Source organism: Phyllostomus discolor, chromosome 5 (genome assembly GCF_004126475.2).
Source record: "Phyllostomus discolor isolate MPI-MPIP mPhyDis1 chromosome 5, mPhyDis1.pri.v3, whole genome shotgun sequence".
NCBI classification, from domain to species: Eukaryota; Metazoa; Chordata; class Mammalia; order Chiroptera; family Phyllostomidae; genus Phyllostomus; species Phyllostomus discolor.
The window spans coordinates 140,888,714-140,911,674 of NC_040907.2; the positions used below are offsets into that span (position 1 = coordinate 140,888,714).

General features: G+C 38.4%; 1 protein-coding gene and 1 pseudogene across 4 annotated transcripts in view; both read right to left on the minus strand.

Moving 5' to 3' along the window:
- Positions 1-22,961, minus strand: part of PRKG1 (protein kinase cGMP-dependent 1) — a 1,342,121-nt gene that overhangs the window by 248,549 nt on the left and 1,070,611 nt on the right. The window lies entirely within an intron of this gene.
- LOC118500971 lies at positions 4,699-5,983 on the minus strand (annotated as a pseudogene).

The following is a 22,961-nucleotide window of genomic DNA, read 5'->3' on the forward strand; positions in this document are numbered from 1 at the left end:
GGCATTCACAATTCAGAAGATTCCTGAAAGTTTCAAGTCATAGCCCTTATACACAGCAAGGGTCTTGTATACAGTACTATGTTTTGGTTTTAATCTGGGAATGTTAACTTGTATAGAGACATTTTAAGACAAGACAGATTAAGTCTGTAATTTTTTTCAAATTCTTAGTACATATTTTAACACTACTGTTTATTTTTAGGAAGCCCTTACCAAACATAGGAAAGTTATATTGCACTAATATTCCAGAATTGTGTATAGTGAGGTGGGAGATGGGTTTTAGGTGTAGTTAAAGAATGTCAAAAACTGTTCTAAGAAGGCACTTAAAACTTTGCTAAAGCAAACACACCTTTAAGGCAAAAATAAAATGAACTTCAGAACAGTACACCTGGGGTCTATTTAACACAGACATTAGGTTACAAGCACCTCAAAGTCAGCTTTAGGCACAAGTTAACACAGAACCAAGAGGTAAAACCTTCTCCTCTCCCCCTGGAAGTAATGCTTAAGGGGGTACACTGAAGTGTAGATAACATATGAGTGTTTTTCAAAGTGGTGCCTCTCCAGGGGAGAAAGCCCAAGGAAAACAGACATATAAAAAGGTAATCGATTGGTTTAACTTTGCACGTAGCATGCAAGAGACACACACACAAATCTTGGAAATTAAAGGCAGTCAGGCTTGTAGGGTTCTATTCTCAAAACGTGTACGGTGAACATAATGGAGTGTGCAGAGAGGAACACTGTGTATCTGAAGAACAGGGAAGTAAAAGGCATACGGTTCTCCTGGTATAACAACATGAACACTTCACCAGTCTGTTTGACCTGGGAGCTCTTTGGATGACCTGTTGCCAGCTAGGAATAGTAGCCCTCCAGAAGAAATGATTCACATCATGGGACTACTCTTACCCATGATAAAATAGACAATGTAAAAGTCTTGGCTTTAAAAGAGTTTCAATTTAGCCAAACCATTATTTATTTCTTGTTTTATATGAAACTAGTTCGACATAAGGGCCAAGTTTCACAAAGCAGGAAGGAGGTCACTATCATAGACTTTCAGTGCAAAGATAGGCGGAATTACTGCTTTCTCCTCACCCCATTTCCTCAATTGTCTATACATATCTACTTGGAAAAAGTGAGGTGGTGGAAAATAGATACAATTTTCTGGATGGTTTAGAAAAATCGTTCTCATTCTGTGTTGTGAATAAGAAATAAAATGCGGTGTTTATAAAAATATATACCACACACACACACATCTCCTAAGCCTTACCTTGAGAGATTCAGATCAGCAACATTCACTCACTAGAATGCAAGTCCTTTCCTATACAAGCTTTGTGACAATTCACTGAAAAAAAAGCACACATACACACTTGCCCCCCCACACACAAACACATCTTATCATGTCCCTCTGAACTGAGCTTTGCAAAACCAATTCAGTACACTTCATTGAGTCTTTGTGTTTGCAGTCACTATCATCCATCCAGTGTGCACCCAGGTTAAGTGAATAGTACACTTGTCCAATTATCCAGTGACCTAGAGGCAAATAGACAGCCCAATGGAAAAATGAGGACCTTGGAGCTGCTTCCTTCCTGAAGTGCAGTTCCGTGGAGTGAATTAATAGACTTAATGTCATTACTCAAGGCCTTCTTCCTGACTATAGGACCTGGAGCTCCCTTTTTTTCTCAGAGCATTTACTTTAGAATATTTCCAATTGTAAATTCTTTCTCTGTCCCTCTGAGATGTAAGTTTTCTTGGGGCCTCAGTCCAGTTTTACAAAACAGGAATGTCTTTCTCAAGGGCCTGGGAGCCATTCCTTTGAAAAGTGATCATCAAAAAAATAACACTCCTATTTCCTAGTTTCTGTGGGAAGAAGGTAGGAGACTAATGTCCATAAGTGCCACTTGGCAAACAGGGATGGGCTGATCACACTGACCAACCCACCCACTGACGGCTGCCGATGTTTTTCCTCTAGGTCACACAATGCTGAAAAGCCATTCCACCTTCAGCTTCAGAGGAGTTGAATTCAATCTTTGTCCTGTCAAAATTGTCTTTAGTCAATTAATTTCAGCCAGTTTGACTTTGTCTGGTGTAAGTTTCCTGCAATGGTGCTACACACAAAGTCCTGACTAAGGACATTCGGCCACCCTATTCTCAAAATACAGAAGAAACTAGGTCACATTTCAAAAAAAATCCAAAGGTCCTGACATTTTATTTTGGCTACTGACTTAAGTCATGATGATAATGATAGCCTCAGAAGAAGCTGTATAATCATTTTCCTTTTAAAATATAATTCATTCTATGTTGATGGTAGAGATAGAAAATCAGCTTGTATCCCGTTGTTTGAAAGATGGATGTGTTACTGGAAAGAAAAATGTATTCAACAAACTCTAACTTAGTCGCATAAGTTATGCTTTCCCTGAATATGCTTGTTCTTTAAATATTAAAGGTATATAGTTCCACTTTTTAACAACATTTTCAAAACATGAAGTGAACAAGAAGTTTCTTGTCCATTCATTAAGATAATACGAAGAGGTGAGGAGCAAAATTTGTCTCAACACCACATTACACAAGCTGTTAATAGGTCTCTGGAGTTCATGATTTAGTACTTTCACCAAAGAAAATACTAAATCTTTAAAGAAATATGTTATAGGTTATGCTCAGTTGATCTCTATTAAACCTGAAATAACAAATGTGCATGACCAAAGAATACTTTTCAGTTAAGCAAATAAATGCTCGGACTAGAGACAAATAGACTCTTTCCCAGAAAATAACAGAAAAGTGCAATGGTGGTGTAAAGAGTTGCCAAAAAAAGAGTTTTCTAGGCTTCCTAATGTTAATAATAAAAAAACTATGTGACCATAATACAACTGAGTTCTGATTTCTTGCAATAATAGGAACAAATGAATTATAGCACGAACGTTACAAGATTCCTGAAACTGTGCCAGATGGCCTTATTCAGCATCCCAGGAGAAATCTTAGGTGCCTTGAAAACCCACATTTTCATCTCCAGTCCTCTGTGTCTCTGCTCCAGATTCATGTTCAATGGCCTAAATAATAGCACCACTTGGATGATTAATAGGCATTTTATAATGACCACATCTAAATTGATTTACACCCTATCTAACTCTTTCCTCCCCTTTTCAGGAAATAGTATTTACCATTTACCTTGAATCTCTGACTTGTCATTACCACTTAAAATATTTTTCTAATTAAACCACTCCCGATCTTAACCCAGCACTTTAAGCCACCCCCATGTCCAGCTATACTTCCGCATTAATTTCACTATCACTGTGCTTCCTAGTGTCTCACAGTTCTACAGACATTCAAATCTCCACAATCAGAAAAAACATTTACAGCTGTAAGCACCACACTGCATGTTCCTGCTCAAATCTTCCCATTGCTTCCTTATCACACTGAGAACAGAAATGAAAACCCTTAGCGTACCTTCTCCTCCATTTTTATCTCTTATTACTCCCATGCTTGCTCCTTCCTCTTCAATCACAAAACTAAGCTGTTTCAGGCATTTATACTTCCCTTTGCCTCGAATGTTCTCTCCACAGAGTTTTTTTTTAATTTTTAAAGATTTTATTAATTTATTTTTAGAGAGGGAAGGAAGGGAGAAAGAGAGAGAGAGAGAAACATCAATGTGCGGTTGCTGGGGGTCATGGCCTGCAACCCAGGCATGTACCCTGACTGGGAATCAAACCTGCGACACTTTGGTTCGCAGCCCGCGCTCAATCCATTGAGCTATGCCAGCCAGGGCTTCTCCACAGACTTTTTCTCGAGGCTAGTTCTGGCATTTATATGAGATCTCTGCTCAAATATTCCCCTTTAAGGATGAACTAATTACCTAAACTAATATATCCCTTTCCCTTTCTTTCTCCTCTTCACCCCTTCATTCTGTATTTTGCTATGTTTTTGTTTTGTTCTTTTTGTTTACTTATATATTTTTTTATTTTTACTCCCAAACACTTGCACTATAGATATGCTTATTTGCTTATTTTCCACCTCTTCCTACCAGAATGAAAGAACTATGGAAGCAGAGACTTTCTCTCTCTCTACTCCCTCTCCCCTCTGTGTTTTGTTTTATACTTAGATCTTCAGAACCTGGCAAATGCTTGGTACATAATCAAAAGTTTAAGAAGTCTACGTTGAATGACTACATGACTTCACACTCCACAGATTCTAAAAATGACATCACGGTTCCCTATAAACCAGCAGTTTCACCAATATCCACATTTTTTTCAGTTATTCTTTCGCTTGTCTTTTTTTCCTCACTAAACTTTGTTTTAATGGGTCTCAAAATCCTGTGACAGATTTTTGGTCAAGTTGTTTCCCCTAAAAGGTACTGATTTTTAAAACTAATAACTTAAAAAGTGCCATACACACAAACACACACACAAAATCAAAGGGTCCACAAAATAGTCTCTTTTCCTTCTGAAGGTTTTATGATGGATTGTAATCATTAACCAGTCTTTTATTATTCATCTCAAATGGCCAGTTGAAACAAACAGTTCTGAGACCATTCTTGCACCACTGATTGAGACTGGGGTGGCAAGTATTGGGGATAATATTCATTTAGCCTTCTGAGCTCTCTGGGCAGACTTTGCCAGCTCCAGTTGCCTTCTTGTCCACTGTTTTGATGACACCAACAGCAACTGTCTATCTCATGTTATAAAGAGCAAAATAGTCCAGAAGAGGAAAGTTTCAGAAGCTTTCAACACAAAAGGCCTCACCAGGAACCATATCGATAATGGCAACATCACCAGATTTTAAAAACTTTGAACCATCTTCCAGTTTTTTCCCAGAATGATCAATCTCCTCCTTCAGCTCAGCCAACTTACAAGCAATGAGCTGCATGACAACCCAGCACAGGTGTGTATCCAGCACCAATGTGGCCTGGATGGTTCAGGATAATCACCTAAGCCGTGAAGCCAGCTGCTTCCATTGGTGGGTCATTTCGCTGTCACCAGTCACATTGCCACAATGAACATCTTTGGAAAACATGTTCTTGACCTTGAAGCCCACATTGTCTTCAGAAAGAGCTTTAATCAAAGCTTCATGGTACATTTCAACAGAATTTACTTCAGTTGTAATGTTGCCAGGAGCAAAGGTGATCACCTTGCCAGGTTTGAGAATACCAGTCTCCACTTCATCCCCAGCTGTAGTACAATCCTAGGGACCATCAATTTTGTAGACATCCTAGAGATGCAGGCACAGGGGCTTGTCAGTTGGTTAAGCAATCCAGGGCTTCATACAACATGGTTCCACTGGCACTGCCATCTTCATGGGTGAATTTCCATCTCCTGAACCAAGGCATGTTAGCACTTGGCTCCAGCATGATGTTGCCATTCCAATCAGAAATTGGCACAAATGCTACTGTGTCAGGGTTGTAGCCAACTTTAGTAATGTAGGTGCTAACTTCTTCAACAAATTCCTTGTATCTCTTCTGGCTGTAGGGTGTCTCAGTGGAATCCATTTGGTTAACACCAACTATCAGTTGTTTCACACCCAGTGTGTAAGCCAGAAGGGCATGCTCACGGGGCTGCCCATTCTTGGAGATACCGGCTTCAAATTCACCAACACCAGCAGTAACAATCAGGACAGCACAGTCAGCCTGAGATGTGTCTGTAACCATGTTTTTTATAAAGTTTCTGTGTCCTGGAGCATCAGTAATGGTCACATAATACTTACTGGTCTTGAATTTCCACAGGGAGATGTCAACAGTGACACCACACTTGCATTCAGCTTTCAGTTTATCCAAGACCCAGGCATACTTGAAGAAGCCATTCCTCATGTCGGTGGCCTTCTTCTCAAAACTTCTGATGGTTCTTTGTTGATCCCTCCACATTTAGAGATCAGATGACCAGTAGTGGTAGACTTGCCAGAATCTACATGTCCAGTGACAATGATGTTGATATGAGTCTTTTCCTTTCCATTTTGACTTTCAGTGATGGTGCTCATGACACCTGTGTTCTAGTGGCAAACCTGTTGCAAAAAAAGGGTTCTTCCACTTTTCTAAAGTAAGGGCTTTAAAGTCATCCTTGAAATGCTTCTTCTTGACTCTAGACCTATTATACTCCAATCCTGCTTTTTCCTATTCCCTCCTCACTGCTGCCAATTTTAGCAACTTATTTCAAAGTAGTCTACCTAGATGTTCTCTCTCTCTGAGGAGATATGGAGTAAAATTTGTAAAAATAATATGAATTTGGCAATTAGCTACATAACAAGGGCAGTTGAGTCCAGGAAAATAGATGAGCTTTCAAGACTGAATGTACAAAATTAAAGAGAGTCTTACAAGGTACCCATACTGGAGAGAAAAGAAGAAAAGAAAAATGAGTGATATCAAGAGCAAAATTCTGAAAGCACAGTGTCCACACGTCCAGAGCTCATTTACTAATAACAGGTTTATCAGTCACTCACTCTATTCCCCTTTCTAAAACCTTTTGAACATTCTTCATTACCAAAATTCTTTAAGTTCATGGTGTGAAATTACATTTTTCCATCTCTTTATATATAATCTGTGCTCAAAGCAAACCAAATTCCCCATTTCTCTCAAATATAATAAGTTCGTACTCTAGCCTTTGCTTACACTGTATCCATACTCTAAGAATCTCCTCTAATAACTACCTAGCTCTACCTGCTCAGGATATGGTACAAATATTAAATCCTCCTTAATGACTCATCTGATTCTCTCAGTTCCAATGGAATCCCACCAGCCTTCTAAACACCTTTCTTAACCAGTAAATAGTATTTTTGCCCTCTGCTTCATATTAAAAGTATTTTTAAGCATGTCTGTAATCACTACCTACCTGGAGTATAAGATCCTTCAGGGCATAAACTATATCTTATTTGTAGCTCTAAAAATTAATGTAACCTTGGAGAACTTAATTTATGAGAAACTTGGGTTTCTTATTTTAAAAATAGGAGTAATGATAATGGCAATAACCATATGGTGTGTTGTAAGAATAAAATAATTAAATTTATCTAAAGCATTTGGAATGGCACCTGATCTGCAAGAGTTCCTTATTACTATTATTTTCAAAATTGCTATCATTAATTGTATCTGCCCATCTCACTATCTAAGATTTAATTGATATTCACTAGCATCTTTAAAAAAGCAAGAAAATTCCTGAAAAAGAACACTAGAAGCACACAACAAAAATGGTAGCTAAGCATATGTCAGGTGATGCAGAAAAAGTGTAAAGGCCAAAGAACAATAAAATACAGCTGACCAAGGCAAGTGTGTAGGATTTCATAAAATGGGGGAACAGTAGGGAGTTAATGATTGAGGTGACTAGAAAGGGAGGCAATGTTCAAAATCTATTCTATCAGGCATCTCAGCATTAATGCAAAGAAGCAAAATGGGGCATTCCAATAAGAACCCCAAGTTTATTCTCTTTTAAAAGAACTGTTTCTAGGAGAAGCAAAAGAGTACTTGCAAAAGATACGCTTGATGGTACAAACAAAGTATATGTTAGGAGAAGGGGAGTAGAGGGAAAATTATTTAGCATTGAGGACATGGATTGAAAAGAAAAAGAAAGAGGAAAGAAAATTTATTTCATCACTGGAGGAAAGAGAAGAAACTTCTTGTGGAATTATCCATGCATGCTATTCCGGCCCTCCCCCTGACCACTTGCACAGATTTTGGAGAAGTAACATAGCTGGAGGGGACACTGAAGGCACATGTAGATGTCTAGCAAAACACCCACAGGCTCATTAACACCTGCTGATCTATGCAGTCCAGAGCCCTGTCGCATGAAAAATGAATTCTAAAAATAAGGCCTGGCTTTCTCCCTAAAGGCACAAACTTAAAGGAAAAAGCTCTTTGTAAAATTTTACTTCAGGCTATTTGGCAAACTTGAGCAGAACAAGATCTACCCACCAACTTGCAATGAACACAAGCTAATCAGACTGTCACGTATGCTGTGGGCAGTCAGCACTCTAAACTTAAGTACTGGCTCCTACTCACTACATGTGACAGAGCTGAACGAACTGTCTAACACGACAGAACAGATTTTCATACTTGAACCAAATAGGAGGGATGTGTAACATTTGGGTTAATAAATGCCCCCAAAAGAGGCTGATTGGAGCTCACAGACTGCAAGTCTCTAGGAGTCAGAGAGGCTTATTGTAGCACCACAGTCACCAAGCTCGGCTTTTTCTTCCTGGAGCACTTGTTATGGTCAGGTTTAGAGTACTCCAGAGTTATTCACTAAAACCAAGCTGCTAACACCGGTTTGAAGACAATGATAATGGGAAAAGTCTTCAGCACAAAGAATTATAATCACACCATTCTTTACATCAGTAGTTTCTGTTAAGGACACAGATGGGGTGGGAAGACATTGGCTTATCTAGATTACTCGAGGTGCCCACCTGCTTAATGACCTGGATTAAATGAGGATAGGCATGTACTGTATAATTGGGGGGAGCTCTTATTATGATACAATACCAAGGTGAAGGATACTTTTAATCTACCTGATGCTGATGTATGTATTATCATGACTTGAACTGTGTTCTTTTACACGAGAAAAGTATATATCAGGTTCCTGTAAAGTTGGATCGGGACACAGCCACATCCATTCATTTATGTATTGTCTATGGCTGCTTTGGTGTCACAATTCAAAGCTGAAAGCTACAACAGAGAATGTAAGGCCCACAGAGCTGAAAATATTTATCTGGACTTTCAAGGAAACTTGTGTTGACTTCTTTTCACATGACTGGCCAAGTCAGGCACTGTTACTGCCTTCATACCTCTAACCTTTTAATAAATATATTTAGTTTTGTTCTTAACATGTTGGTGACTCAGAGATCATCCTAGATGTTCCTCATTTCAAGCTCTGTTTGAAGTCTGGCCAGAACCACATTTTTACTGCCTTCTGAATATTATAAACCTTGGAGATCTTCTACTGAAGTTATATTCACATTCAAAGAACAGTCTGGAAGAAAGCTCTTAGAGTACAAGAAAGGTAGAGAAAGCAGAAGAATGAACAAACATCCCTCATGCCTGCTTTCCTGATCCTAGTCTTCGTAGAATGGTTTGCAAACACTCAAACAACCTGATTTCAATGTCTTCATTAGGGGTAGGATGAGAGCAATTTCTAAAGAAAAGCTCTGATAAACCATTTCTAATAAATGGGTATTACCATTATTATGCCCATAAGTAATATTGCCACACTGTGTAAATCACAAATTTCACATTCCCTTATACAGAATATGTTAAGCAAAAACTTATAAAGAGCTTTTCTATGGAAGGACAGTTAAAGTACTGAACAAGGAAGAAGATACACCTTATGGGGCCCTAAAATTATGATTGAAAAGAAGTTAATGGGGATTTGTACAAAACTATGTTCACAATGTCAGAACTACATTTCAACTCCAAAAACAGTACAAACTAGCTAAGTGATATGGCACCAAAATAGCAGCAAATCCAGTAAAGCGTGAAGCCTCCCTCTCACCACTTTCTGAACACTTTGTGTTACTAATCACCACTCCTTGAGAAGGATCTCACAAAAGCCATCCAAATATGACACTTCTTATATGTGTTTTTAAATGAAATTAAATAAACTCCCTAAGATTCATATGGAGATTGTTTATTAGATACTGTTCACACATTCTCCAGTAGTTGGGGATCTTTTGTCTAGGTTGGCTCTGGAAGGTAGCAAAATGCAGTCTTAGAAGATGTGAAACAGAAGTAGTGATGCCTTGGTTTTAGCTAATGAGTGGTATTATTGCTTTGTTTATACCATGTTTTAATGCATCTCATTAATTTCTACCAATTTACTGACACATAGCTAACATTATTATTGTTGTTTTGGACAACTCAGATTAAACCCTTCCTACTTTTCTTCTAATATTTATTTGTGCTCAAACTGTGCTAGGATCTGAAAATATAATTTTAAAATAATTATGATCCCCACTATCATGGAGTTTGCAGTCAGTAAGTGGCTTCTGAGAAGAAAAGTATTTTGAAGAGGAATGTCTCAAGGTTTATAGATTGAACCAACTCCTCTTGAAACACTTAGAAGGGCAAACATAGAGGTAATTGCGATAGTTATATTATTGAGTACTTATTATGTATCAAGAACTATCCTAAACATTATATGTATAGTATATGTTTTAGCTCTCATAATCCTATGACCTAGGCATTGTTATTGTTATACCCATTTTACAGATGGAAAGCCTGACAAAGTGTGCCCACAACAGTTTTTGCATTGTTTAGTCAGAGAAAATGTTACCTTTTTTGACAGTGTCTCCCCCAGGGTGATAATCCAGATACTATGTCCAGATACAGAAATCAGAGTGATGGTTGCCACAGGGTAGGGGGATGGAACATGTGAAGAGACTGAGAAGTACAAATTGGTAGTCACAAAATAGCCCCGGGGGAGTCAAGCACAGCGTAGGGAATGCAGTCAATAACATTGTACTAACTGTGTATGGTGCCAGGTGGGTGCCTGAAATACTGGGGGAACAGTTTGTGAAGCATTTTATTGTCTAACCAGTGTGGTACACACCTGAAACTAATGAAAAATAATATTGACCATAAACTGTAATTGAAAAATAAAAAATAATATTTTCTGAATGGACGTACAATATGTACGTGAAAGACATGACTGCTGGGAGTGGCAAGTCAAGGGCAACAAAGTTCAGGAAAGATGTAAAACTTCTTTCCTACCATCGCTTTCACAACATTTCTGACCTGAGTCGCTCTTTTCATGCCCTGCTTAACCACACTTCTATTTTACCTCCACAGCTGAACACCTGGACTCCCGAAGGAAAATGGAATTTGAGGAAAACAAAGTTTGAAGTAAAAAGAACACACAGTTAAAATGAATGAATCACAAAACCTTACAGAGCTGGACCATAGGTCAACTAGGAAACCAAACCATGCTGGATCATAATGGAGGAAACTCGATCCCAGTGAGGTTCAGCAACTTCTTCAAAGCTGTCCGTTTATTAGTGGCACAGCCAAGACCCTGCGTCTTAGAAGCGTGACAGTCCTTTACTCAGTACAGCTTGAGGCTGGGCCATAAAAAGAGGACAGATAACAGCAGGACTGCACTGGGAGCGGGGGCCCACAGGCTCAGATGACATGACACGCGGGACTGTAAGGAACAGTCCGATGGGGGAAGTACAGAGATGCAGAGCTGAGGGTGGTAAATGAAACAGAATTCAGGAGCAAATGACCATTATTCCTTAAAACCACAATCTCACATTATACCGAGTTTCACAACTAAAAAGTCTGTTATGTTTATACTGATACTGTTGTTTAATATTTCATCAGCTGCATTGTGTGGGAGAGGAAATAATACCTTTGTTAGCACACTGTAAAGTGCTTCCCAGTGTAGCCATATATGTCAAGAGAACTGAAAAGTGCAAGAAAAAAGCACTGCTCCATGCAGGGAACACAGTCAACAATGTCGTATTAACTATGTATGGTGCCAGGTGGGTATTAGAATTATCAAGGGGATTTCTCATAAATTATATAATTGTCTGTCTATGGTGCTATAGACACCCAAAACTAATATAAAGTAATGCTAAAAGTCAACTCTAATTTAAAAAGAAAAATAACCTGTTACATATTATTTTTAATATTTAAGTGGGAAAAACAAAGTGCTAATATTTATATCTTGGCACATTATAAAACTTATCTTCTATGCTTTCTCTGGTTCTTTGTGCATTCCCACAGCACCTGTGGAATCTGTACCCTCCATCACAGCATTGTATATAGACTGCCAGGGGGTGGAAAGCAATGTACCACCAATGGGAAGCAGCCCTACCACTAAACAAAACTCAGGAATACACTCTATCTTTAATTGCAACAATCTTAAGGGTTAGTCAGCCTTCACAATGGCACATCATTTTGTTGTTTCTACCAAACAAATCATTTAAGATTCTAACATTGTTTTGACTGAGTGGATTTCTTTAAAAAACAGAGAGAAGGAAGGAAGGAAAGAAAAGCTAAAGAAAAGGAGGTACAGTATATCACATGACACACCGTCACACAAAACAATTACAATTTAAAAAACATCACCTCAAGTGGAAACAAAAATTATTCCATCAAATTGTGTTGAGAATGTGTAACAATGGAGAAGAGACCACAAAAACAAAGACAAACGTGAATTTTCCCAAACCAGAAATGTGTCTAGTAACTAATAGGTATTGCAAAGGACTTATTAATGTATTCTACCTTTAAAGTATAGTATTAAAATGTAAATCTGAAGTTATTTTGCCAATCAGATAATAAGTTTTTAGTCCCTCACATTAAAACCAGTCTTGAAATAATTGACCACAGATTTAGAAAGACTAATTTTGGGGGGAGCTCTTGTGGAAAGCCAGGAAATGGGTAATAGGTACACCTTTACCATTTTTCCTTTCCACTGACCATGTCAGGTTCTCACCTCACAGCAGCTGCTCTCCCTTCCTTCTCGGAAGGAAGCTGCAGAGGCAACATTAAACTTGTTTTATGTAACTACTTGTTCTAAGCTTAAATAATTTTTAAAAATATGTGCTATGATGTAATACAAAAAGTTAGATTATTTTATTAAATATGCCCATTAACTTTGCTCACCCTCATATCCCCAATAAAACAACAGTTCTAATAACTTTACTCACAGAATAGCATTTATTATTGATAAAGGATAGACATATAAAAGAAAGGAAACACAAGAACCATCTTATAGGTCTCAGATCCATACTCTATAGTTAAGATTCAAGGGTTTTAATAATAAACAATAGCTCATACTAAATAAATGTGTGTGGCTGAGATGGCAGTTCTGTGGTTTAAACTGATTTCCTTTGGTGATAGAGGTTATTTTTATCTACTTTTTGTTGTTTAAATACATTTTTCCATATTTACCTTTGCTACTCAGAGATTTGTATAGGTCTACTATTATGGTGGAGAGTATTATATTGTAATACCATTGAACACAGTATTTTGAAAAATGAATGGAAAGAAAAACCCTCATCCATAAGTTCTTTAAAAGTAGGTAACAGATTTTATCAACAATGTTGATTTCAGTTTTTGAGTTATTTGATTTCAGATTCTCCTGGTGACTTTCAATCTATTACATTACCAGGGTTTTGATTTCCTACTTGTGAAGGATTTCAATGCATTTAAATAAAAAGTAGCTGAAAGGTGAATTTAATCAGATCCTCTGGCCATTGTGACATTTTCTTAAACTATTTGCCCTTACTAATTAAATATGTGGGAGTATGAATGAATATGTATGTGTGTGTATATATATTCATGGATATATATATATATACATATACATGTGCATACAGAGAGAGAATATATACATATATTCTAAAGAAAAAAAAAAGGAAACCACTATGGTATTATTGAATAAAAAGAAGAGGTAGAAGCAGAGAAGAAAAAGATAGAAGTTGCTGAGTTATAACCAGTTCAGTCCTTCAAAGGGCCCCAAAGAAGAATCAATTCTGTGTTACCCAGGAGAGCTCTGATATTAAAGTATGCACTGTATTTTTTTCAATAAAATTCAGTCCATGGTCATATAAGTGCCAGTTTTTATTTCCCATCTTCTGTCTTTACATTCCTCTTGAACAGCACAAGGAGAACACTCATACACCAATGGAAATATTCAGTGAGTGAAATTATTGCCTTGTATTAAAATACTTTCTAAAAATGTTATAGAAAGTTCTCTGTTATCTTTTGAAATTATCTATATGCATAAAACTTTCCCATTTGTTTGTGATGTTTCCAAGGCTTACATATAGTCTGCCAAACATAATAATGCATTTTCCTTAGTGATGGCACTTACCCTGTCCTGCCTTCCTAAGGTCTATCATAAAATGATGCAGCTAGCCCTAAATCGCTTATGCTTCATCCTGAGCTCTGCATTTTTATTATCTCACATCAATGTGGAGCTGCACTTTACCTGCAATTTGCTCTGAAAAAAATATAATGGCCAGAGAGTGAATGAATTTTATGGAACCACAATAAAAGATCCAAAGAAAAAATGTCTTAAACATCAGAAATTGTTATATTTTCTAAGACATTAAAAAGACTAACTGAAAACTTTTATGGCAAGAATACAAACTGGAAAATGTCTCCTGCTGTCGAACGCGTGATGCCACATTCAGCCTAGTTTCATTATCCTTTATTCTTGTTGTTATTTCTGTTTACATTTGCCTAAAAATATAGAATATATAGTTGAAAAATAAAATTAAATGTTTGCTTTCTTGATTCCTTAATATGCATGAAGATACTGAAATTATACTGATTTACTGAAATTGTACTGAAAAAATAAAATTGTTTTCATGAATTTATTCCTTTAATTATACATGAATTTATTCTTTTAATTATACAAGGTCCTCCAGAAAGAATGGAACCAAAATAAGTAGTACACATAGACTTTTGCATAGGGTATATATAGTAATATTAAGAAAATAATTATATAAACGAGCCCTGGCTAGTGTGGCTCAGTGGACTGAGTGCTGGCCTGTGAACTGAAAGGTCACTGGTTTATTCCTGGTTATGGCACATGCCTGCGTTGCAGACCAGGCCCCCAGTTGGGGGCATGTGAGAGGCAACCAATTGTTTCTCTTGCTCATTGATATTTCTCTCCCTCTCTTTCCCCTTACCTTTCTCTCTTTCTAAAAATAAATAAATAAACTCTTAAAAACAATTACACAAATAGTCCTGGAACTTTTGAAAAGAAATGCATTGAAGTTTAGTATATGTATTTCAAAACAAAATATCCATTCATTTTTCTGAGAGAGGTAGACATGTACTTGAATATAGGTGATATAGATATATCCGAAAAGTAATAATAAAAATATATTTCAAAATTTAAATTTTGTCAGATTTCAGGTTTGTTGTGAATTCTACAGGTCTGGTTACAATTCTAACCCTAAAATATTTCTTAATCTGGCAAAGTTCCCCTTAAGAGTGCTCAGATTTGCAAAGTCCAGCCCCTAGAAATCCATCATGTGGGTCATTTTCCTCATAGTGAGGCATTTAACAGATGGCACCCTTTGCAGGCATGTCCCGCTGACACAAATTGGAGTTCTGTCCTGGACACTGTAGTGCCTTCAACCTGTATTTAGAAGTAGAAAGAAGGGAGGCAAGTGTGGAACGCTGCATTCGTAATTGAGATCTAGCTTGGAGCAGACTCTAAATGCAGTCACGTTTGCTTTTTTAATTCTTATTATAATTTAGCCCAGCATCTGCTGCTTTTGGTTATAGCTAGATGTTGTTGATTTAAAGTTTTAGAGAAAGGCCATCCACTGACCAAAAACCAAAGGTAAGGGGCAGATTACTTTCACAAAGAAATAAACAATGGTATAAAGTTAGTATGGAGATGCATAGTTACCACCCTGTACAGACGGAGGCAGTAGAAATGCCCTGAGGCTTCCGCTTATAGCTCTGGGGTTTCCCACCATAGAACCAGGGAAAAGGGTGAAATGTCCCTCTCAGAAGTGCCCGAGGGAAAATGACTTTGACATCAAAAGGAAACTTCAGTGATTTAAAGGGAAATTGAAGTCAAGGATTTTAATGCTTGCTAAATGCTTTCCCTGGTTGGCAGAATAAAAATATCTTCCAAAAACCACAAAATGATTGTTTTTGTTATTAAAATAATACAAAATTTACAGGAAAACTATGACAAACATCAATGTATCCTTTACTCAGATTTAAAACAAGTTGACAGTTTGCCCTATTTACATCTAAAATTTTTGTTAAATAATGTTAGACTTCTGGTTCCAACAGCATATACGATAGATACCCTGAAGAACCAGGGTGTTAGAAACAACTGCATACACCAAATAAAATATTTAAAAATATCTTTTTAAATGTATGATGAGCTGGCAAGAAACAAAGTGATACTGTAACATGGAAAGACGAGAAAACCAGAAGGTAGAGAGGCAAGCAAGCACTGGGGTGGTTGATGTGTTGAACACTAGTGTCCATAAATTTCTATTTCAGTGGCTTAATTGGGACCACAAAAGTGCTACAATTTCAGTGTCACGTAGAGTATAAGCACCCCTGAGAGGTTATTTTATAGGCTCAAATGCTTAGATGAGGCAGAGTCCATCCATTCATTTATCATATTAACCAATCAAAGAAGAAAAATAATATTTTTTAAAATGTAGACCCAAAGTCCAATAAATTCAGCATATGTTTGTGTATCTACCATAATACCTAAAGAAAAAAAAAAAACATCTTAGAGAGAAACATTGAAAGCTTTCCCTTTGAGAGTAGAAAAGTAACTAAGATGCCCACTATCAACACTTTTCTATTCAACATTATAATGCATGTCCTTGTCATCAGAATAAAAACAAAAAACAAAGGAGGCAAAGAGAGGGAGTAGGGGCAGAGTGAAAACATCATTATTCCCAGCTGATACGATCATCTATAGAGAAAATCCAAAAGAATTCATCAATAAACTTTTAGAATCTAATAAAAAGTAACTGAATACCCAACAAAGTAGCAGACATCAAATGAATTAGCAAAAATCAGTTGTCTCTATATCTTGCAGCACAACTAGAAATTAGAAATTGTGCTAGAAATAAATTAAACAAAAGACTTATAGAATCTCTAAGAAAACCATAAAACATTCCAGAACACCTAAACAAATGGAGAGAGATAACATATTCAGGAAACAGAAACCTCAACATTGTAAAAATGTCAACTCTACCCAAATCATGCTATACATTTACAATAATTACAAAATCTCATCAGTTTTTTATTTTTGGTTTCAAGCTGATTTTGAAATGATATAGAAGGTCAAGATATAAGGACTAACTAAAAAACTCCTGAAGAACAAGATCTGGTACTTATTTAACAGATACCCAAAGTTATTGTAGAACTGTAATTACCAAGAGAGTATGATATTTGCAAGATACAGACAAATAGCCTAAATACAACAGAATAGAAATCATTAAATACATATGTTTATATGTATTTAATGCTCTCTGAGCTTCCTGGACTTCCTGGAAGTCTATTCCCTTTGCCAGATTGGGGAAGTTCTCTTTTATTATTTGTTCAAATAAGTTTTCCACTAGTTGGTCTTCCTCTTCTCCTTCTGGTACCCCTATAATTTGGATGTTGGATCGTTTAAAGATGTCCTGGAGGTTCCTAAGCCTCTCCTCATTTTTTTGAATTCTTATTTCTTCATTCTTTTCTAGTTGTTTGGTTTTTTTCTTCCTTCTGGTCCACTCCATTGATGTGAGTCCCAGTTTTCTACCCATCACTATTGGTCCACTGTGCATTTTCCTTCATTTCACTTACTGTAGCCTTCATTTGTTCATCTAATTTGCGACCAAAATCAACCAGTTCTGTGAGCATCCTGATCACCAGTGCTTTGAACTGTGCATCTGATAGGTTGGCTATCTCTCTGTCACTTAAAAAAAACTGGCTCTGGGGCTTTCAAATCTGTTTGAGCCATCTTTTTTCCCTCCCCTTTGGTCTGGTCACACCTGATTATGAGGGGGGGCAGAGCCTTAGGTGTTCAACAGGGAGGGGCACCCTAGTTGCTAGGTTGTGACGTTGTATGTTGGAGAGGGGTCCGAGAGAGAACAATGTTGCTTGCTCTGCTCTTTGTTGGACTTCAGTCCCTTCTGCTGCTTCCCCCGAGCAAACTGGGCCCCTCTGGTGCCAATTCCCATGTGGGTGGGCTTGTGCACACTGTGGGACTCTCCAAGGACCTCTCCTGAGAGGCTGGGAGTCCCTCCTGCTCCTCAACCCCCACAGGTGTCCTCAATCAGTGTCCCAAGGCTCTATTTCCCAGCACTGGGATCCTGGGTTGCAGGCAGTGCCTTGCTTCACAATCGCCACCTCACTGAGTCTGGCAGTGGCCACCCCTCGGCTGGGGTCTGCCAGCTGCTGCTTGTGCGTTCAGGGTCCGCCCACTGTGGTCTTGTGCACCCCAGATGCCTCACGCGCCCGTTTCCAATGCTCTCTGCTCTCCGCTCTCTGCTCTGTGACCTGTGCCAGGCTGCCAGACTCCGCCCCTCCTACCAGTCTGGAAGAACGTGTCTATTTTCTTGGTTGTCCGACTTCCATTCAGATCAATTTTCTGTCAGTTTTGGTTGTTATTCTGTTTCTAAGTTGTTATCATCTCTATCTTGGTTGTGTGAGGAGGCACAGTGTGTCTACCTATGCCTCCATCTTGGCTGGAAGTCCAATTTTATGTATTTTAAAGTTACATATTTTGTCATTATTTTTTCATCTGCAATTGGCTTTTTCAATTATGTTTTTGAAATTGATTAATTCACATAGACCTCATTCACTTTATTTGCTGTCTCTTTGATATTTATCTTTCCATTTATGTACAAATAAACATTTAGATTCTTCCCAATCCTCAGCATTACATAATAAAGAATTTAACATGTCTTCATGTGCATTGTATAAGAATTTATCTTTATTTGAAATTGTTTTTTCCTTGGTATGCATACCTTCAAATTTACTATATATTAATTCATTTCAAAGTGGTGATATCAAATTATAACCTAATCGAAAAGGTGTGTTTTCCATTTCTCCAAGTCTGTAGCAATAATTATCAAATTTTTAAAATTTTGCCACAATGATGGGTGTGAATTGATACCTCTATTTCTTTCTACGTTTACTGGCCATTCAACTTGCTCTTTTGTTAACTATGATTTAATATCATTGATTTTCCCATTGAATTTCCTTTCTTTTTCTTATTAACTTTGAAAGTCCTTTATACATTCTGGATAGTCTAGTAAATATCTTCTCCCTATCTAAAGCTTCTCTTTCAATGTTGTTCATAATGCCTTTTATCATGCAAAATACTTTAACATAAATATACTAAAAATCTCTCCAATCTTTTCTTTCATGTTTCTATATGCACTCAACATATATTAATTATCTCAATAAGCCTCACATCAGCACTGCAAGCTAGGTACTATTATCTCAATTTTACAGAAAAGGAACTGATCTAAAAGGTTATACAATTTTCCAAGTCACATACTGTTGGAGCCTGCTTCAAGGTCAGGTTCCCACGATTCCAAAGGTGACGCTCAGTTTACCCCTCCCCTAACCCCCAATCTCCTTTACAGAGGCAGTGTGTCCAAGTGGTGATGACAAAATGGTGGATATTATTATCATTCATTGAAAATGCCTAACAGTTTCAAGACAAAGTCAACATAACTACAAGATCTTATGTGATATGGCCCTATCTAGAACTCATTCACTATTAAAACAGGCATCTTTCTTATCAAAGCACCTACCATGAACAATTCATTAATGATAACATTTTTTCCAAAATGTTCCAGTGGTCTCAAAGTTATACAAACAGTTTGCTGTCAGTACAAGACAGAGTAAAAAGCAAATCAGCTTTGGAGCCAATGGAAATCGCTTTGAATCAGTGCTCTGCTTCTTACTATTTATATGATCATAAGCAAATGATTTAACCTCTCTGAATCTAGTTTCTATAAACATTAAGTGAAGATGATAGCAACTACCTTTCAGTGTTACTAAAGATTTAACAAGCTGATATATGTAATGCACCCAATGTGTATATTAAGGGTTCATAAAAATGATGGTGAGAGTGACTGGGAAGATAGAATCATCAGTTTTCCTTTCGCTCACAGTGTTGCAGACTGTTTACGACCTTTCTCTGTCAAGATGATAGAAGAAGTGCCTTTCTTTCAAGTTCAGGGAGCACATCACCTGCTCCACCTGTCAAATAAGAGCATTTCTTCCCTATATTAAAAAAAGCTCAGCAGGCACATAGTCAATACATGAAGAAGCAATGGCAGAGTCTCACCTCCTGATGGCTGTGAAAAATGCACACAGTTCTAGGCAGAAAACGATACTGGAAGAAGTGAAAACACCGTGGACCTCAGGATTAAGACTCCTCAGGGATCTCTCAGTCTTTTTCAGTCAGAAAATCTATGCTTTCATACCTGGGCTGACAGCAGAGCTTGGGAATTGACTAGTTCTATAAATGAAATATAGCCAAAGAAAATCCCTCTCTCCTGTGAAGATATACCCAAAGATGATCTTGGATAGGCAGCATACTAGCAATAATAGTATCTACTTGGGAGGTCTCCAGCAATATAGACTGCCTCTTTGAGATAATTGGGACACCTTTTGTCTAACCTACAAGAGGACATCTTTCATCCATGACATAGGGCCACATGGAGAAATGGATCATCATGGTTTTCTTGGAGGTGCTGTCTGAAGGACAAGGAGGGAGACAGAAAGACTTACTCTCTAACATAAGTCAAGGTGAGTGAATTACACTTACCTTGGAAATACACAGCCCTGGATCATTGAGACTTCCGGCAAGATGGAGGAATAGGTGGACGCACCGTACCTCCTCGTACAACCAAGATTAGAAAACCAATAATTTACAACAATGATTTACTATCAGAATAACACCCAGATCCGGCAGAGGATTTATCTGAATAGAAGTCGGGCAGCCAAGAAGTTGAAGTAGACGCGTTCATCCAGACTGGTAGGAGAAGACAAGCCAGGCGGGCGCGGGGCTGGCAGCGCGCGGAGGTCAGGGAAAGGTTTGGCGCGAAATCGGTGCAAAAGCCATCCGGAGCGCAAGAAGGCAGCGGTGATCCCTGAGTACGCAAGCTGCGGCTGGCAGACCCAGAGGGGTAGCGATTGTGGACCAGGGCAGAACTCGCGGCCCAGAAGCCCAGACAAGGTTCTGGGTCCAGGGGAACGGAACTACCGCCATTGTTTTCTCCCGCCCCGCTCCTGCCCCGCCCCCACTTATAACGTCACAATCTAGTAACTGGGGTGCCCAGCCGCGGTGAGCACCTAAGGCTCCGCCCCCCACTGTAACAAGAGCAACCAGACCGGAAAAAAAAAGGAGAGACAGGGAAAAAAAATATGTTTTCAACAGAGCAGATCAGTCCCCCAGGACTCATCCTTTTGAGCGACCAAGAATTAGCCAATCTATCAGATGCACAGTTCAAAACACTGGTGATCAGAAAGCTCATGGAACTGATTGATTTGGGATGAAATTTAGATGAAAGAATGCAGATTACCATAAAACAGATGCAGGAAGACACGCGGAGGAGAGCCAATAGTGAAAGGAAGGAATATGAGTCTCAAAACAATACAGTGGACCAGAAGGAAGATAGAATCAACCAAGCAGGAAAGCATGATGAAATAAGAATTCAAAAAATTGAGGAAAAGATTAAGAGCATCCAAGACACCTTTAAACGTTCCAATATCCGAATTATAGGGGTACCAGAATCGGACGGGGAAAAGCAACAGATTGAGCACGTATTTGAACAAATAATAAAGGAGAACTTCCCCAATCTGGCAAAGGGAACAGTCTTCCAAGAAATCCAAGAAGCTCAGAGAGCCCCAAAGAAGTTGGACCCAAGAAGAAACACACAAAGGCACATCATAATTACATTAGCCAAAGTAAAAACGAAGGAGAGAATCCTAGAAGCAGCAAGAGGTAAGGGGACAGTAACCTACAAAGGAGTTCCCATCAGACTGTCAGCTGATTTCTCAAAAGAGACCTTACAGGCAAGAAGGGGCTGGAAAGAAATATTCCAAGGCATGAAAGACAAGGACCTACATCCCAGATTGCTCTATCCAGCAAAGCTCTCATTTAGAATGGAAGGGCAGATAAAGTGCTTCTCAGATAAGGTCAAGTTAAAGGAGTTCATCATCACCAAGCCCTTATTTTATGAAATGCTAAAAGGACTTATCTAAGAAAAGAAGATAAAGAAAAGACATGTATAGTAAAAGGACAGCAAACTCACAAATATTAACAACCACACCTAAAGCAAAACCAAAAGAAACTAAGTAAACAATTAGAACAGGAACAGAACCACAGAAATGGAGGGCACATGGAGGGTTAGCAGCAGGGGGGTGGGAGGAGGAGAGAGGGGGAAAAGGTATAGAAAATAAGTAGCATAGAATGTAGGTTGAAAATAGATAGGGGGAGGGCAAGAATAGTACGGGAAATGTAGAAACTAAAGAACTCATAAGTATGACACATGGACATGAACTAAAGGGGGAAATGTGGGTGGGAGGGGGGTACAGGGTGGAGGGGAGAGAAGGGGGAAATGGGACAAATGTAATAGCATAATCAATAAAATATATTAAAAAAAAAAAAAAGAAATACACAGCCCTGGATGAGAAGAAAGAAGAAAGTAGACCCAGTACCTCTGGCCTGTCTCTAGGAGGAAAATCAGAGCAGCAGGCCGCAGGTTGGCAGTGGAGAGGGGCCTGAGGGTTGTGTGGCCTACTCAGAGAGAAAAGAAACGCTGATCTTCACAAGTGACTGATTCCCTGGTGTTAGAACCAGGCTTTGGACAGCATTAAGTCCTGTGCAGTTTCCTTGCAGACAACATCCTTAGTTCAGGCCACCAAACAAGGGAGAGACACCATCTCTCAGAGCAGCAGGTTATCCTAGTCAGAAAGTGCCTAAGAACAGCTCAGTGGTGACATGTATTGAACTGGGGAGAGTCCTAAAGGTGGGGTTAGAGTTGCATTATTTGTTTCACAATAACAAGGAAGAAAAAATTTCAGGACAAATGGAAGGCTTTAAGTCAACCTCACAATTGTCCTGTGAATAAAAACACTAAGGATGAGTAGAAAGCCACCTGGATGAAAAGCTATTGTGTAAGGGAGCATAGGGTACTGAGCAGGAACAGTTGCTGTTGGAGGAGCTTCTGTAGTCGCTGCCCCTCCTCCTTCACTTCCTCCCATCCCCAGAATGACTGATGTTGCCATGTGCCTGGCTGTGGGCTGAGTCCCTGTATCTGCTCATTAAATCCTCAGTATAGCCCTGCCAGGGTTGGAATCCTGGTTAGCAATGTCAACGAAAGCTAGTTTTCCAAATTCTCTTAGCCTTAGTCTCATCATGTATTACACACAGATGATAATAATCCTACTCACCAGGTTATAATAATTACTACACGAAATAAGCACAAGAGCTCAATAAATGGAAACTTATATTAATTATCTGACTAGTTTTGTTCCTCTGGTCCAAGTTTCTTGT